The 15782-nt window shown below is 44.5% G+C and overlaps 1 pseudogene; it reads left to right on the forward strand.

The window, feature by feature from the left end:
- Nucleotides 1-13365: 13365 nt before the first annotated feature.
- On the forward strand, nucleotides 13366-14809 carry LOC118890539 (annotated as a pseudogene).
- Nucleotides 14810-15782: the final 973 nt, after the last annotated feature.

Consider the following 15782-nt stretch of genomic DNA (forward strand, 5'->3'; position numbering starts at 1 on the left):
GCTGCGCTCCCTCCCTCCCTCCTTCTCTCCTCTTTTTTTCTCCTTTCTTCCTTCAGGTTTAACTGTGATTAGGAGATATACCAATAACAATAATAATTACCATTAAAAAACCCACACCAGAAAAACAAAAGACAGCAGAAAATAACCAGGTATTCTTAGAGCTATAGAATTTTGGTCACTTGCTTTTATAGACTATTTTAATACTCAGCACTAGAGGGAGGGGGGAGGGGAGGGGAGCAGGCAGGGCCCAAATGCAAAAGTGAGAGGAAGGCAGGTGGGTTCTCTGGGGCTTGGCAAGGGTGGGGGTGACCCATGTTTGGGGTTCCTAGAGCAGACTTGTCATTGTATTCATTTTAGGGCAAGAGCCACCACGGGGCCCTTAGCTGTGAACCTGGAGCCCCACTCTGCTGGGGGTCATTTCATTCCTCCAGGAAGGGCTGCCCTTGGGTTTGTTCCTGGGGAGCCGCAGCCGCCTGAGTCCTTGGGACAAACGGGCCAGGGCCCTGAGAGTCTTGCATTTTTTCTACTGTAAACTTAGCAAGATATGTATATGAATATGTATATGTATATATATGTAAGATGTGTATATGTATAGTTATGTAGTGCTCTGTAGAGCCATGTGGATAGCCACTCACATGTGTGCACATGTGTGTGCAATCTAGTTTAACCCCATGTTAAACACCCCCATGCCAGGACACCCAGGTCACCTTACATCCAGCAACCTGCCTTGGCCCGCAGGCTGGGCACCACAGGGCCTGGGGGGAAGTATTCTCTCCAGTCCTCAGGGAAGAGGACCCCCCAGGCCTCTCAGCAGGCTCCCCTCTCTCCCCATCTCTGGTCTCAAAACCAGTCCCAGCCCGACCTCTCACGTGGAAGCAGAAGACTCCAGGCCGTGCCTCTCCTTTCCTGTAGGGCCTCAAGCACATCCCATCACCTCTGTGGCCCTCAGTTTTCCCATCTGTACAGGGGGAGGTGAGGGAAGCTTCTATTTATTGAGTCTGCTCTGTGCCAAGCACTGGTTTAGCACTTTACACACGTTAACTTCTTCAATTTTACATAGGCCAGGAGGTGTAGTTACTTTGATTCTTCCCATTTCACAGATAAGGAAACCAAGTTTTGGTAATTATTCCAGAATCACATAACTACAAGTGGCAGAGCTGGGACTGATCTGAGATTGTAATCCTGGCCTACCTGAGGCCAAAGCCGATGTTCCTTTCATGAGAAAATTGTGTTGAGAGGGGCTGAATTCGACAGACCAGATTTTAGAGGTAATCAGACCTGACTTCGAATCCCAGACCTGCCACTTCTTAGCTGCGTGACCTTGGGCAAGTTAGCTGAGCTTTCTGAGTCTGTTTCCCCATTTGTAAAATGGGAATACTTATGGTACCACCTCACAGGACCTATGAGGACCAGATAAGAAAAGTAGTACGTGTGAAATGCCCAGCCCAGTGCCTTGCACATACCATAGTAGGTGCTCAGTAAATCATGTTTCTTCTGCCCCCTTCTGATGTGCCCAGCGCATTGCCCCAGCGAGCTATGGTGAGAGCCTGGGGAGCTTTGGCTGCGGCCTCCAGGGCTTATGATCTCAGGACACAGGAGGTGGCTGGAACTTTCTAAGGGCCTAAGGAAGGTGTGTGGCCAGTGGTGGGCTTGAGCCAGGCCTCCAGGTGTGGGAAGAGTTAGAGGGAGGGAAGGAAGGAGGGAGGGAGGCAGGGGGTTGGATGGAGTGCACAGTGGGGACATGACTGAGGTGGATGTGGAGTTGTGGAGTCAGGGGCTTTGGGAAGAGATCCAGAGGCTGGATGGTCAGAGGGAAGGCCTTAGATGACAGGCTAAGGGGACTGACCTTGATTCTGAAGGCAACTAGGAGCCAGAAGCAGGTCCAGAGCGGGGGCCATTGTGAAAGCAGCTCAGACACCTGCCAGAGCCAAGGCCAGTGGTCTGCCCACTGCCTAAAGGGCAGGAGGAGGTTAGGCTGCCAAGACCTGATTAATGAGGAGGGCTGGTACTGCCTTGTCCATCTAGACCCCTCCTCCATACTCTTAAGCCGGAATGTTGACAAGATCAGGTTTTGTCCTGGGATGTGGACAAAATTTCTCCATAGATGGGTCACAGGGAGTGTGAGGCAATAATCCAGGGAAGAAGAGAGTGAAGGATCCTGGGATCTTAGGGAGAGACGAGGAGCCCCCTGACCTTGGTCTCTACTGGGCAGGAGAAGCCCCCTTGGGCCCAGGGAGTTCTCAGAGCTGGAAGTAGCAGCACACTCAACTTGAGTTCTGCACCCACCTCTGCCCCCCAAGGAAGGCAGCAGGACTTGATCCAAACTCAGTCTAGTCCTGGAGGGGGCAGGGGCGGGGAGGGAATAGGAGTTGGGTGGAGGGTCCAGGCCCATGAGTAGTGGGGACCCTCTACACACACACACACACACACACACACACACACACACACACACACACACACACACACACACACGAGGGAATAGGAGTTGGGTGGAGGGTCCAGGCCCATGAGTAGTGGGGACCCTCTACACACACACACACACACACACACACACACACACACACACACGTGTTTATAAAAAGCTCTGACTCAGCCCAGCCACCCCAGAGACTGGGAAAGCCAGGTCCGGTCAGTGGGCCCTCCCATCCCCAATCTCCCACAAGCAATTTTCAAATCTTCCATTTTTAAAACAGAAAACGGTAAATGCGCCAAGTTGTATATTTTATTTAAATAAAAAAATTCCAGTAGATGCTGCCTTCTTCTAGGGCCCAGGGATTGGGATGGGGGGAATTCGGGAGCCTCAGGAGCCAGGCCGTGGAGGGCAGTGGGACATGGTCCCTAGAGCGCGGGGCGCTTGTGTGCACAAGCCTGTGCCCCCAAGAGCAGGGAGGCAAAGCTACAAGGGAGTGCGAGGTCTGGCTGTGGACAGAAGCTCGCACTGTGGGCGGGGCTGACGAGAGTCATTAAGGAGGAGGGTGAGAAAGAGAGTATGTGTCCTTTGTCTGCTAGTGTAGGTGCAAGACCCTGACTCAGGTCCTTCCTACCGCAGCTGTGGGGCTGCAGAGTCCCTGGGACTCCTTGGTGCTCCCTGAAGGAGGAGGGTAGTCAGTGTGCGTGTGAACTGCAGTTGGATACTGAAGAGGGAGATGCCCTCTTAGCTTGATTAGATGGGCCCTCAGAAGATGAAGGGTGGCTGGGGGACAAAAGGTGACCAGGCTGGGGGGCGGATGTCATGGCCAGGACAAAAGGTTGCTTTTCAGAGCGGCCATAGAGGGGCCACAGCCCATGGGCTCCTGCTGGGGTTGGGGAATCTGAGAGGCCTCACTGTTAGGAGGTGTGGCACCTACTCCCCACTGCGGTAGGAGGGGTAAGCCTGACCCCCAGACCCTCTGCAAAGCCTTCAGATGGCCGCCTCTCCCACCCCTGGCCACAGAGGGTCCCCGAGGGCCCTTGGAGCTGGACCTCGCCGTGTAGGAGAGAGGCAGTGATCCTCCGCTGGAAAAGCGAAGTCCCAGGGGCTCCCAGCGTGGCGCAAAGATTGCTGTGTAGCCCGCCCTCCGGAGGGGAAAGTCCTCAGAAAAGGGCAGGGAACCCGTCCCCATCCCCATCCCCATCACTGATTGCTTAGTCGATGCTGTTGCCACGGTAACCGGCCTGGGAGTCCCGTTGCTAAGGAGGCAGCTCAGCAGGCCCTGCGTCCCCATGACAACTGCCCCCTGCGGCCCAGGCAGCGGTGGGTCCTCGGGACGTGCAGGGGGAGGGCACGGCAGGATGCAGGCCTGGCCTCTGGGTCTATGGGGAGGACTTTGTGGACAGACAGCAACTGGGGGGTGGCAGGGATTAGCTGCGGGCCCAGCCAAACCGCAAGGGGTAGATCCAGGAGACTCACCCCCACCGACCCTACGCTGGATCCACCCCAGGCCCACACAGGACCTTGTTCCTCCACTGGGGCCTGGAGCAACACCAGTCACTATCTTCTCTGTTCCCTGACTTCAAAAGGTCAGCAGTCTGCTTAGTCAGCACCTACTGTGTGCTAGGCACTTGGTGCTTTCCTGTTCTCTTATTCCATCCTCACAACAACTCTAAGGGGGTAAGAATTAGCCTCAATTACAGTGAGCCAAAGGGCACCGACTCAAACCTTGTCCCTCCCATTGGTGGTACGTACCAAGGGCTGGGTGGTAGGAGCAGTCTGTCTGTGCAGGCAAGAAAAGGTGCATAGTCTGTAGAGAATTTAAAAACAAGAATAAAAATGACGAAAAGTGGTTTGCTTCCTCTTATCTTTCACCATCACCAGCTACCAGCGATTCTGAACAGTCAGTGATAAAATACTCCTCCCCACCATGGCAGACAGCCAGCCCCCCCTAGAAATGCCACCGAACCCCCTGCTTTGACTCCAGCGAAAACCTGCCATGCTTAACAGTTGCCAGCACCGGGGGAAGGTCTGAAGGCATCCTCTCTGCACTAGTAGGGCTAAACCAGATTGGGATTTTTAAAAGAACATTTAGAAGTTTAATAAAATCCCTCCCTTGACTCCATGTCTCTTCCCAGCTGCCGCTCCCTTCTTCTCAGCCAAACTTCTTGAGATTTGTCTGGACTCCCCACCCTCATTTCCCTTCCTCTGAGTCACATCTTCTTCCACTGCAATCTGGCTCCCACCTCTTCTACACAGAACAGCTGGGTCCTCCATGGCCCTCACTGTGAAATCCAGGGCGGATTCCTCCGCTTTGTCCTGCTGCCCTCCCAGCAGTGTGCGGCCTGCTGACCAGCCCTCCCCAGCTTTCAGGACCTGCTCTCCTCTCGCTGCTCTGCCTTTCTGTTCAGCCTCAGCCTCAGAAGTAAGGGTTCTTTCTCCTGAGGCTCAGTGCTTCTGGGCCCCTGGCTGTGACCCCCATCTTCTCACTCCACATGTGCTTCCTGGAAGCCTCACCTGTGCCCATGGCTTCCCCAGATTTCCCCCTCAGTTCAGGCCCCCACATCCCCTGAGCTTCAGCCTGGGTGTCTGCTGCTGCTGCTGCCCCTAAGCGGTTCCTCACCCTTTTCTGGTCAACCATGGTCCTTTTACTCTTTCTTGAGTTTGCAGCTCCCAGTGCATTACAGAGTGAGTCCTCTCCAACCCGGCCCTCCCCCTGCTGATTTTGCATTTTCAGTCTTCTCTTGAGGGTGGAATATTTCATACACACAGAAGAAGATATAAACATAATAAATACTTAATATTAAAAATGTGATAAACAGCCATGCACCAATCACTTGGTTTAAAAAATAGAACATAAGGCATACCTTTGAAGGCATCTGCTGGTCCCCATCTGAATCCCTCTCTCGCTCTCCAAGAGAAACCACTCAGCTGAACTTTAATTTTAGCACCCTGTTACTTCTCATGATACTTTTTACTACAGAAATAAAATGTCTCCAAACAACGTGTTCAGTTGTGTACCAAGGTGGAAGGGTGGGGATTGGAAGTAGTTGTCTTTGTGGGGAGGAGAGTTTTGTCCACAGTATTGCTCAGAATTGCTGATGCACGGGGATGAGCAGCAGCAGATTGAGTTAGTCCGTTTTATTATTGTTTTAAATTTCTTTACAAATAACGTACCTTTTCATTGACTGCACTGGGGTGGGCCATACCTCTTCCACTTTCATATACCACTGAGTGTATTGTAAATTTTCAAACTTTATGTAAGTGGCATCCTGCTGTATGTATTCTTTAGTAATCTGCTTTTTTTTCATTTAGTCCTGTAATTTTGAGAGCTTGTTGATGCATGGAGCATAGTGTACTCATCTTTACTGCTGTATAGCATTCTGGTATATGAATACGCCACCACTGACATATGTGTTCTTCGGGAGACAGATATTTCAGTCATTTCCAGTTCTCACTATTCCAGACACTGTTGCTACAGACGTTCTTGTTTGTGGCTCCTGGTACAGATGTGTCAGAGCATGTAAACTCCGCATCTAGGAGTGGAAGAACTAAGTCATAGGGTGACTTAATCTTCACTTAACAAGATAATGCGAAGCCGTTTTAACTAGTTCTAACAATTTACACTCCCACCTGCAGGGCATGAGAGTTACTCTTAATCCACATTCTTGCCAATGATTACAATCATCAGACTTTCTTATTTTTCCCAGTCTAGTGATATCTAGTTGTGTTTTAATGTGCAAATCCCTAATTACTAGTAAGGCTGAATTTTTTTTGCATATTCATTTGCCATTTATGTTTCCTCTTCTGAGCAGTATTTTTTCATGTATTTCGCCTGATTTCCTGTTTTTGTCTTTTTGTTGATTCGTAAGAGTTTTACACACATACATCTATTTGTTCATTGTATGTGTTGTAAATATCTTCTTCCAGTGTATGGCTTATATTTTCTTTTTTTTGGTGTTCTTTGATGAATAGAAGTTTTACATTTTAATGAGATCAAGATTAGTGATTTTTTTAAAAAAAGTCTAGTACTTCCTTAGTGCCTTTTTTGCTGGTTTAAGAAACCTATCTTCCTCTGTTGTTTTAAAGATATTCTTCTATATTAATTTTTAAACCTGTGAAGCGTTGCTTTTCACGTTTACTTAACCTACTTGACCTAGACTTTGGGTATGATGTCAGGACATGGTTCAATTTCATTTTTGCCCCATATGGACAACCAATTGTTCCTACCAATTTACAATGTTACTTATATATCACATCTATGTCAAAGCTCTCTATTCAGTGCCATTAGCTTGTCTATCCTTGTTCAAACTGTCTTAGTTACTGTGGCTTTATAAAGTGTGTAGATCTTAGTAGAGCCACCTTCTTCTTCTTAAGGCATATCTTGGCTACTCTAGTCTCTTTGTGCTACCATATACTTTGTACAATCAGTTTGTTAAGATGCATGAAGAACTCAGTGGACTTCTGCTTTGAAATTACATGAACGTTATTATTAAAATTTGTATTCCTATGGATGAATGGGGTACAACTCTCCCCACATTTGGGTCTTCTTTAATGTTTCTTTTGTATTAGGGCAATTAGCACTAGTGACCCCAACAGAAAAAGCCCAAAATTTCAACGGTTTAACACAATGAAGATTTATTCCAGCTCAGGTAAATTCCCCTGCAGGCCAGGCAACCACTATCCTTATTGATACCAACTTGATCCTGTGGTCTCCAAGATCACGTGGAAGAAGAAGAGAGAACTGGAAGAGATGACGGATTCTGAACTACTTCTCTCCGGCCGTGACACACCTCACTTCCTCTCATGCTCGGTCATCGCCTGGCCACAACGTAACTGCAAAGGAGGCTGCTCTATATGGGGGGAGCACATGGAATATTTGCGGGGCATTAACTGTCTCTGCCAAATCTTTCACATGGCTTTATAGTTTTCTTCATGAAGGTTTGTGCATTTTGTTAGATTTATTCCTAGTACCTTTTATTTTTGTTGCCATTGCTAATGTATCTATTTATATTTAACAAAAGTCACCACTTTTCAGTGTACAGGTCATTGGGTTTTGACAAGTTTACTCAGTCCTTAGAACCACTTCAACAGTTAAGATAATGAACATTTCCGTCACTCCTCCAAATTCTCTCCCGTCCCTTTGCAGTCAGTCTCCTACTCCTGACTCCTGGCAATCTGCTTTCTGTCACTAAAGTTTTGCCTTTTTTAGAATTTCATATAAATGGAATCATAAAGTATGTCATCTCTTGTGTCTGGTTTCTTTCATTCAGTCTAAAGCCTTTAAGGCCTGTCCATGTGGTTGTGTGTATTGTGGAGCAACCTTCCCTGGCACAAATATGCCAGGATTTGTTTATTCCTTTACCCACTGGTGAACAGTTGGGTTGTTTCCAGTTGGGCTATTAAGAATAAAGCTCCTATGAACATGCATGTTCAAGTCTTCACGTGTACATGGATTTTCATTTTTCCCTAGTGGCACTGTTGGGTCATTTGGTAAGTATACGTTTAAACTTTGTAAGACACCACCAGATTACCTTCCAGCGCTGGAATACTGCTTTGCATTCCCACCAGCAACTGCATGAGAGTTCCAGTTACTGCAGATCTTTGCAATACTTGATCTTGTCTTTTATTTTTACCATTCAAGATGGTGTGTTATGTTAACTCCTGGTTTTAATTTCCATTTCCATAATGACTAAAGATGCTGAGCAGCTTTTTTGAGCGTTTGTTTGCTATCTATATGTGTTCTTTGGTAAAGTGACTGTTCAAATCTTTACCCATTTGTTTTCACTGGGGCATTTGTTTCTTATTATCAAATTATAAATAATATATTCAGGATACAAGTCCTTTATAAGATATATGTTTTGCAGATATTTTCTCCCAGTTTATGGCTTGCCTTTTCATTTCCTTAACCATGTGTTTCAAAGAGTAAATATTTTTAATTTTGATGATGTTCATCTTATCAAACTTTTCTTTTATAATTAGTGTCTTTTGACAAGTGAATTAAAAGGGTACACTAAAAAATATTTACTTAACACAAAAGAACGCAGTAACAAATTAACAGAGGGACAAAAAATAAATACCTATAGAAAACAAATAACAAATTAACATAAAATGTAAACAGATTAAGCACTCAAAAGGCAGAAATTGGCAGGATGGATTTAAAAAACGATATAAGTTTGAGATATATATCTCTCTCAAAATTATATTACATAGTTTTAATATATAAATACATAATTATAAATATATTAACATTAGTCATTAATATATTAATGAGAATGCTATTTGTTGATATATTAATATATATTATATATTTTATATGTATTATATATATAATCCAGTTATGTACTGTTTATAACAGACACACTTGATATTCAAAGACACAATAGGTTGAAAGAATGTGATAAGATGTATCATATAAACATCAGCCAGAAGACAGCTGGAGTGGCTATACTAATATCAGACAAAGTAGACTTTAAAACAAAATTGTTGCTAAAGACAAAGGCTATTTTAAGATGATAAAAGGATCAATCTGTCAAGAAGAATTAACAATTATAAACATATATACACCTAACAGCAGAGCCCCAAAATTCATGAAGCAAACCTGACAAAATGGAAGGGAGAAATAAATAGTTCAGCAGTAATAGCTGTAGACTTCAATACCCCATTTTCAATAATGGATAGAAGAACTGGATAGAAGACCAGCAAGGAAATAGAAAATCTGAACAATATAAACTAACAGGCATCTAGAACTCTCCACCTAATGACAGCAAAACTCATACTCTTCTCAAGTGCACATGAAATATTTTCCAGGGTAGACTATGTGTTAAGCTACAAAACAAGCCTCAGTAAATTTAAAAGGATTGAAATCATACAACATGTGTTCTCTGACCATCATACAATGGTGTTAGAAACCAACAACAGAGGGAAATTTGGAAAATTCACAAATATATGGAAATTAACACACTTCTACAGAACAAGTGGGTCAAAGAAGAAAGCACAAAAAATATTAGAAAGTAAATTCAGATGAATAGAAACAAAAACACAACATACCAAAACTTAGGGGGTGCAGCAAAAGCAGTGCTCAGAGAGAATTTTATAGCGGGAAGCTCCTATATTTAAAAAAAGACCTTAAATCAATAACCTAAACATTCACCTTAAGAAACTAGGAAAAGAAGAGCAAACTAAGCAAAGCAAGCAGAAGGAAGGACTTCATAAAGATTAAAGCAGAAATAAATGAAATAGGTAATAGAAAGACAACACAGAAAATCAGCAAAATCAAAAGTTGGTTCTTTGAAAAGATGAACAAAATTGACAAATTTTGACAATTTGACAATTGACCCTCTTGGAGACAGTAAGGCAACTGAGTACATTTCCAAAAATGATGTAACAGAAATATGTACTCTCTTTGCAAAACACACATGCTTTTGTATAAGGTGGATGGACACAGTATTAAAGTGCTGTCAAAACTCTTAGCTAGAAGAACATTCTTCCCCCTGGTAATTATGACTCTGGGATAGAATTGCTGTTACCGAACCAAAATTTGGGTCCGCTCACCCACAGCATGCAGTAAAGCCAATCTACAGGCACTAGGTTGTGGTGAAGGAAAGTGTAGCATTTATTGTAAGATGCTGTACAAGGAGTCCGGGACAGTTAGTACTCAAAAAGCCCGAACTCCCTGATGACTTTCAGCAAAGCATTTAGCATCCCAGCGTATGTGATCAGCTCATGTACAATCCTCTAACTGGTTGATCGTGAGGTAACAGGGTGGTGTCACAGGGGTTAACATCAGTCCTTAGGTGCTAGTAGGTCTGGGGTCTACCGTGCTCCTGGTCATCAAGTAGTTAATTTCTTCCATTTGGTGGGAGTTTTAGCATCTGTGAAACAACTCAGGAAATGTGCATCAGATACTGTCATCTAGGTACTTCAGAGAGGAGTTAAAGCAGAGGATATGGGGTAAGGGTCTGCCCCATAGGGAAGGCCCCATAGGGTCCCGCTCGGTTACCTTGCCATTTTGAAACTTCCCAAGTAACAAATTTTTTGATTTCTGTGAACTTGAAATTGCAGTTTCTCTGATCTGACAGTCCATAAAAAAGATCTGAATAAGTGTTTCAAGGAAAGTTTTCCTTGAATATTTATGCAAATATTGCAATGTTACCTCATTTGGGGGACATCAAATTAACTCTGTTAATTCTTTTTTTTTTTTATAAATTTATTTATTGTCTGCATTGGGTCTTCGTTGCTGGGTGCAGGCTTTCTCTAGTTGCGGCAAGCGGGGGCTACTCTTCGTTGTGGTACGTGGGCTTCTCATTGCGGTGGCTTCTCGTTGCAGAGCATGGGCTCTAGGCGCGTGGGCTTCAGTAGTTGTGGCTCGCAGGCTCTAGAGCGCAGGCTCAGTAGTTGTGGCGCATGGGCTTAGTTGCTCTGCGACATGTGGGATCTTCCTGGACCAGGGCTCGAACCCGTGCCCCTGCATTGGCAGGTGGATTCTTAACCACTGTGCCACCAGGGAAGTCCAACTCTGTTAATTCTTTATCGAAGAAAATAAACTTGCTACTTGCACACACACACACACACACACACACACATAAAGAGAGAGCTTGACTGCCAAAAACCAAAGGACAGAGATAGAGAAGACTCAAAGTACCAGCAGGAATGAAAGATGGAATATTACTGTTAACCTTTAAGAAGCGAAAAGGGACATAAGGGAACTCTATGAACAACAGTACACCAACAAATCAGATAACCTAGATAAAATGGACAAATTCTTAGAAACACACGAACTGCCAAAACTGAATCAAGGAGAAACAGAGAATCTGAACAGACCTATAACAGGTGGAGAGATTCAATTCAGAATAAACTTCCCATAAAGAAAAGCCCAGGACCAGATGGCCTCATTGGTGAATTCCATCAAATGTTTAGAACCACAAACACCAATCCTTCACAAACTCTCCCAAAACGTAGAAAAGGAGGGAAAACTTTCTTTACTCGATGAAGCCAGTATTACACGGATACCAAAACCAGCTAAAAAAGTACAAAAGAAGAAGACTACAGACTGATATCCCTTATGAATATAGACACAAAAATCTTCAACAAATTCTCAAGGGAGGTGAGGGGTTCTACATATTTTTAAAATACAGCAGTGCCAGTCAGGCTTCCTTGGTTTCGTTTCCTGACAGGTGGATTTCTCCTGGGCCACCCTCTCACAAGTTTCCCTTCCAGGTCCCAGGGCTCCTCTCCCTGCTTCCAGGTTCCTGGTATTAGGCTTTTCCCCAGGGAAGCACTAGCTTCCCTTTTTGTTTGCCACTTGGGTTGTTTCTTGTCCTCTGTTGGGGAAATTCCTTACTTTCTTTTGAGCAAATAATTTACAAGTCTTTCTGTTGTAATTTCACCAGTATCTGAATCTTTCCTGCTTTTCAGATCTAGTTGCAAGCAGTGCTGGAAGAAACTCTGTTTCCTTTCTCTAGTGAATTCCCCACCATTCCCACAGGTACTTACTCTGTGACTGGCAGAGGCTGCAGTCATGGTTGGAAGTTCCTTCCTCACTTTGCCAGATCACTTGGTCAGGTCTCCTAGCACTTTTCATGCTGGATGGTAGTTTCTGTCTGTTAAATGTCTGTGTCCTCCTCTAGACCGTGAACACATCAATAGAGATGGTCGTACTCATTCCGCATCCTCAGTGCCTGGCATGCAGTCAGCCTTCGGGAACCTTTGTGAAACCATGAATGATTTCCAGCTTCTAGGGTGAGGAACTGGCCCTAGAAGCTGACTGGCCCGTAATATTCCTTCTCTCACACCACCCACCCACCCACATGGAGATCCCTTTGGCTTTAGTTCCAGCCAGGTTCCCTCCTGTGTGTTGGTCTAGAATGTTCATCAGCTGGTTCTCTTGCCATTTCCTAGGCAACTTTGTCTATGGGAGGCTGATCCATCATTCTGCCTTCGAGAATAGATCCAGCTCTTCCTGTCCGCTTACAGAAAGCTGCCCAGAATTCTCAGCTGGGGTTTGAGTTTATGGAAAAAACTCATCTTATTCTGAACTCACTAGGACTGACCCCCACCTGTGGCACCTGGCCAACCAAATGCAGCTCGACTGGGCCCAGCATTACCCTTGCGGTGTCCCAGGGATTTGGGGGAGCACAGCAGCAGCTCTGTGCATCCTCCATATCCTGGGGCCCCGGCACTTAATCCAGTGACAGGAGGCCTAGCACAGTCCTGGAAGCCCCAGCGCCATGCAGGATGGCTGGGATCTGTTCTCAAGGTATCTGATGCCCATGTGAAGCGGGTTAGCTTCCTACCTCTGCACTGGCCTCCTCCTCCCTCCAGATAGAAAGCCTCATTAATTCCTAGACTCAGCTCAGCCTTACCTCTGCTGCAAAACCTTTCCGAGTACATGCTCTCAGGAAGGATTAGGATTTTGTCAAATTGCCCCAGCACTGGGCCACAGTGACTGCAAGTCCATCTTCCTCACCTGTCAAGTTCGTTGAGTCAACACCTCTAATGTGCTAGGTACTGGGACGGAGAATACAAAAACAAGCATGATTGCTTTCCTTAAGGAGTTCACAGTGTATTAGAAGAGACAGAGGACAGGAACAGGAACCATCAGGTTCAGCGGACTGAACGGTTAGGCTGGGTGTTTAAAGATAAATAGAAATTTACAAGGCAGAGAAAGCCAGTACTGAGGGTAGGGGGTAGGGAGACAATTTGAGGCAAAGGGAATAGTACAGAGGTCAGACTGCATGGCTTACTCTGTAAGTGCAAATTGGTCTGTATTGCTAGGGCCAAATTTGGATCAAAGGGCAGATTAAGTGGCAAATAAAAGCCAAGAGGTAGACAGGGCCACATTGGATTCTATTTTGCGGGGCAGGTGACGGGGGAGCCATGGCACGATGTTGAGCAGGGGAGAGAGGCCAGATTTGAGTTAGAAAAATCAAATCAGGCCACGCTGAACCACAGCCATGGAGCACACACCTCCCGATCCCGAGCGGCTTCTGCAGCCTGAGCCCCTAGAGCTGGGCCACCCCGACACTGGGCTGGAGTCTGTGGTCAGTGAGGAAGCGGAGGGGGCCCGGGACGAGGGCCCCGGGGACGGCACAATGACAGAAAATAATTTTTGGTTGAAGAAGCTAGAAATTAATGTTTCAGAAGCAGAAAAGCAAACTGGAAGAAATGCCATGAACTTGCAAGAAACATATACTGCTTACCTCATTGAAACAAGGTCAGTTGAACATATTAATGGTCAGAGTGTCCTAACAGACTCACTATGGAGGCGGCAGAGTGAATTTGAGTTGTTGAGAAACTACCTTTTAGTTTACTATCCACATATTGTTGTGCCACCTCTACCAGAAGAAAGAGCAGAATTTGTTTGGCGTAAACTCTCTGCTGACAACACGGACTAGGATTTCATGGAAAGACGACGAATTGGTTTAGAAAACTTCTTCTTGAGAGTTGCTTCATATCCCATCCTCTGTAGAGACAAAATCTTCTATTTGTTTTTAACACAGGCAGGTAACTGGGAGGAGACTGTGAATGAAACAGGATTTCAGCTGAAGGCAGACTGCAGGTTAAAAGCACTTAATGCAACATTCAGAGTGAAAAACCCAGGCAAGAGATTTACCGAACTAAAACACTACAGTGATGAACTACACTCTGTCATCGCATATCTTCTTCAAGTCAGAGCGAGAGTAGCAGATCGACTGTATGGTGTATATAAAGTACATGGGAATTACGGGCGAGTTTTCAGTGAGTGGAGAGCCATAGAAAAAAGAAATGGGTGATGGACTGCAGAGTACTGATCATCATAGGGATGTGTATGCATCTTCTACTGACGATATTTTGGAAGATGAAGAACATTATGCAGATCAGTTAAAGGAGTATCTTTTTTTATGCAGAAGCCATGCATAAAATGCGGGCTGTGTGCAGGAAACATGAACTTATGCAGTATGACTCGGAGACGGCTGCTCAGGACTTAGCATCCAAGAAGCAGCAGTGTGAGGAACTGGCAACTGGGACCCTGAGAACATTTTCTTTGAAGGGAATGACTACCCAGCTCTTTGGTCATGAAACTCCAGAGCAGAGAGACGCCAGAATAAAGGTGCTAGAAGAACAAATAAATGAAGGAGAACAACAACTTAACTCTAAAAATCTGGAAGGCAGAGAATTCGTCAGAAATGCTTGGTCTGATATTGAACGCTTCAAAGAACAAAAGAACCGTGATTTAAAGGAGGCCCTCATAAGCTATGCAGTCATGCAGATCAGTATGTGCAAAAAGGGAATTCAAGTTTGGACCAATGCTAAGGAATGCTTTAGCAAGATGTAATCCTGTGAAATGAGTTTCTCTTCAGTCAAAGTGCCCCAAAACAGAAACACAAGTAAATAAAAAAATTTAAGTTCCTACCAGTATACACAAAAAATATATAATAATTGAGTAAATTCAGCTTTAATTTGATTGTTGTGTTAATACAGCACGAAAGGATGTATTTGAATGATGATTAAATATTACAATTTGAGGTTTTGGGGACTGGTGCTGATTCTGAAACATTAATTAGATAGACTATACCAAAAAATTGTCAGGCTTCTGAACCAATGACTGAATATCAAGATGTTAGGTAATTTTTAGATGTTCATTTTAGTGCCCACTGTTTCAGATCTGCTTATGTAGGGAGTTTTTTCCTAAGGTTGAATTCTTATCTTTATTTGGTAAGACCCACTAGTCTGTTATAGGGGGGTTAATTTTTCTTGCCTTATAGTTGAGCTGTTTGGTTTGACAAAGCTCAGCAGAAACTTAGTGTGACATCTAAGAATTTCTCCCACATTCTTTAATGCCCCCAAACATTGCATACACTAGAAAATGCCTTCAATGTGTGTTTTACCAGAATTTTGATACTGGTCAAAAATTTTACACTGCCAACAAAGAAGACTCAACTTCTCAGATATATAGTGAAATGCATTGTTGTGATCTAGGAATTGGTGTATAGCAAGTTTTAATTGAGTAGGTTACATACAAGCATTAAATTCTCAGATAATTCTTAACCTCCGTGATGAGCCTAAATTTACTCTGCCTGACTCTCTACACATGGCATTTCAGGGTACAAGGTGTAGCATTTCAATGTATAAGATATACGTAGCGAACATACGTGTTAGTATCTTCGTTATTAACATCCTTTTTTATTGCTTGGCTGTAATTTTTGCAAAGATAAATTATATTGCTTTTGTGTTTTTGTGGTATATGTTCAGAAGCTAAGCCATCCTTGGTATTTTGCTAGCTTTGCAGAACCCTACCTGTGTACTCATTATTACTAATTATGTAAAAACAGATTTCCAGTACCGTTCAGCGTTTGACATTTTTACATGTTTAAAATGTTGCTGAAGTTTT

This window comes from Balaenoptera musculus, chromosome 2 (genome assembly GCF_009873245.2).
Source record: "Balaenoptera musculus isolate JJ_BM4_2016_0621 chromosome 2, mBalMus1.pri.v3, whole genome shotgun sequence".
Classification (NCBI taxonomy): Eukaryota; Metazoa; Chordata; class Mammalia; order Artiodactyla; family Balaenopteridae; genus Balaenoptera; species Balaenoptera musculus.